The sequence below is a fragment of the Portunus trituberculatus genome, chromosome 36, assembly GCF_017591435.1.
Source record: "Portunus trituberculatus isolate SZX2019 chromosome 36, ASM1759143v1, whole genome shotgun sequence".
NCBI lineage: Eukaryota > Metazoa > Arthropoda > Malacostraca > Decapoda > Portunidae > Portunus > Portunus trituberculatus.
Genome location: NC_059290.1, coordinates 3,670,614 through 3,674,224, shown reverse-complemented (window position 1 = coordinate 3,674,224; position 3,611 = coordinate 3,670,614).

Below are 3,611 nucleotides of genomic sequence, written 5' to 3'. Positions count from 1 at the left end.
TGGAACTATAGAATGTGCAAAAAAAAAAAAAAAGAAAAAAAAAATGGTCGAAATAAGACGATAGAATATTGAATCACAAATACATGAACAGAAAAAAATGAAATACACCAGAACATGCAGTCAAGTTAACTCCTTTCAGTACTGGGACGCATTTTTACTTTGAGTTTTGCAATTAGACGATTTTAATGACATTAGGAAGTGTCTGTGGAGGTCAGAAGATTAATGGCTAGAGTCCTCACTGTTTTAATCCCCCACATGGGTGTCTGAAGCTATATAAAATCATCAAGTAGTAAGGAGAATGAATATGAAACGCCTCATGGTACTGAAGGAATGAAGCAGAGCACAGAAAGCAGAAAACTATAAAGGATGTAAAAAAAAAAAAGGTAAAAATAAGATGATAAAGTATTAAATCTCTGGAATAGCTTTATAAAACATTAAATTACAGGAATAATGAAACTAAACTCGAAGGAAAGAAATGAAAGGCACCAGAACATGTAGTCAGGTTAGGAAAATAAGATGATTAAGCACTAAATCACTGGAATAACTTCATAAAACATTAAATCACTGGAATAATGAAAGTAAACTCGAAGGAAGATAAATAAAAGACACCAAAACATATAGTCAGGTTAGGGCGGCGTAAGATTAACCCCTTCAGTACTATGACGCGTTTCCATAGTCATTCTATTTACTATCTCATGATTTTAAACAGCTTTAGAAACTTATGTGGGGGGGATTAAGAATAGTGAAGACTGTGTACATTAACCTTCTGACCCCCATAGACCCTTTCTAATGTCAATAAGGTGGTCTAATCGTACACAAAACTCAAGGTAAGAATGTGTCCCAGTAGGATCATGATTTACCCCGCGATGTCGGGAATGAAAATAGTAAAGACTGTGTACATTAACCTTCTGACCTCCATAAGCCCTTTCTAATGTCAATAAAATGGCCTAATCGTACACAAAACTCAAGGTAAGAATGTGTCCCAGTACTGAAGGCGGTAAAGACAAGGGATCATGATTTACCCAGCAATGTCGGGGTTAAATTACTTCCTTTGTGCTCGGTGGCGGCAAACACTTGGCTCCCTCTTTGTGCAGTCTTGCGAGGAAGTGTAGTCTGTGATAGAATATTCATAACTACTCACTACCTGCTTTTCCTTTGCTTTCATGAATTTGCAGTGGAGTTCTTGGATTTTGCGTGCATTTTACATGAATTGCCTCGGGTTATCTCTCTCTCTCTCTCTCTCTCTCTCTCTCTCTCTCTCTCTCTCTCTCTCTCTCTCTCTCTTGTGGTATCAATGAAGCGGCTGGTGACTTGCAATTCCTATTTTATGTGAATTTTTCTTTTTTTTTTTTTTAGTTCTTAGTGTAATGTTCTTTTGAATAGGTGAAATCTCTCTCTCTCTCTCTCTCTCTCTCTCTCTCTCTCTCTCTCTCTCTCTCTCTCTCTCTCTCTCTCTCTCTCTCTCTCTCTCTCTCATTTTAAACACTTCTTTTTATGCTTCTAGAATCTCTTTCAGACTCTCCTCCTCCTCCTCCTCCTCCTCCTCCTCCTCCTCCTCCTCCTCTCCTCCTCCTCCTCCTCCTCCTCCTCCTTTTTCTTTTATATCTTTTCTTTTCTTGATTTTGTTTTCGTTTGTTCTTGCTCTTTCTTGTACTTCACTCTTGTTCTTTTCTATTTTCTTTATTCTTATTCTTTCTTGTTGTTTTTGTTCTTCTTTCAGTCTTGTTGTTTACCAGCGCCGCTCACACATAAAAAAGAAAATATCATGAAAATCTATTCTCGTTATCGTACTTTTTCTTTCTTTCCCATAAAAGGAACTATAAATAAAGTTTCCTGCACAAATGCGTGGAGTTTAGAAGCATCTGGATCCCGTACAGGTGACAAGTGCAGGTGTCTCTCTGTAATGAGGCGCACCAAGTCAATAGAGATCTTAGCCTAATGATCACCTTCTCTCACTACGACAAGGGAATCAATGGTACTTGAATTGATTAGTGCCGCTCAATGACTAACTCTATTTATTTTTCTTCATTCGACTTTGATTTTTTTATGTAAGAAGGACAACCTGCCAAGATAAGAAAAATGCCCATTGAGGTTCCGGTCCTTAAAATGTCGAAAAGGAAAGGCGATCTCTCATTTTTTGTTATTTGTTATTCTTATCTTTATTTTTCCTGTATTCTCTTCTTTTATGTTTCCGGAGATGGTAACAAGAGACTCGCATGTTGCTCAGTTACTCGTATGTTGATTTTATTGACTCCTTGTTTGTCTTGGTTCTGGTAATGCTGAGATTTTATTCATATATTGCGCTTCATTCACTTCATTTCTTTTTTTTCGGTAACGGTAACAAAAATCTGACATGTTACGCAGTTATGTTGATGTTATTGACTTTTGTTCGTCTTGGTTCAGGGAATGACTATCTGAGTTTTTATTTATATATTGCGCTTCATTCGTTTCACTAGATAAGACTCGTCACGTTTTCATTCTTTTTTTTTCGGCAACGGTAACAAAATCTGAGATGTTATGTAGTTATGTAGATGTTATTGACTTCTGTCTCTCCTGGTTCGGATAATGGCTATCTGAGTGCCTTCATTCATTCCACTAGATAAGATTAGTTTTATTATATCATATCCCGTATCAACAGCATCGGATGTTACACAATTACATGTTTCTATTTCATTGATTTGTCTATCCTTTGGAAGAAGAGAGAATCCATTTCTTCTCACACAGATTTATTTTTTCCTTCGTTCTGCCTTCTGTACGTAATAAATAAGGAAATGAATGTTAATAATGAAAAAGTTGAGTTCTATAACATGTTTCTAGTTAGGTTTGTCAAGAAGAGTCTGAATGTATTGCACTCTATTGATGCTAATTACGGAACAAATTGTGACGCGGCAAGGTGAGTCAGGGACAGGTGCGGTCACACCTCGCTAAGTCCTGCTAATTACCACCACCGTCCACAGAAGCCGCTCGAGGCGGCATCAGGTGTGATTACCCTCCTCCCCGCCACCGCCTGGCCCCGCCACTGCCTGACTGGGGAGTCAATACAGGTGAAGATCACTGCTGCCACGCAAGGTCCAATCTGTGCGGTACTGCAATGAATTACGTGTATACGGTATAATGCTACGTAAGTTAACTGTGTTCTGTTAATAATGCAACAAATACTAAAGATTAAAGTAGTTTAATGGATATTATAAAGAAAAACATGAAATTGCAGGCTATTTTCTATATTTATTTATTTTCCTATGCATTTGGAAGACCAGACAACTAAAGAAATGTATTAGAAAGAATTTCCTCCTTTGCACCCTCGTCCTTTTAAATTCATAGCACGCCTTGCGCCCCTGCTGGTTCGTTACTAGATGGAATTTACCCATGTAAGGGTTTTGTGTGATATTATTCCCCGAGCCAAGCCGAGGGAGGATGCAGGATAGGTATGAGAGCAGCAAAGGGAATCCCGGTAGCTTAGCTGTGAGGGGGCGCAGTGCGGTGGGTGGAGGAATCAGCCTCCAGCTCGAAGTGCCGAGGGCGGGACGTGCCCCAGAAGAGAGGGGTCATGTGGCGGTGATGCAGCATGCCCCAGCACAGCACTGGGCAGTAGTCAAAGGTGACACGTGGTG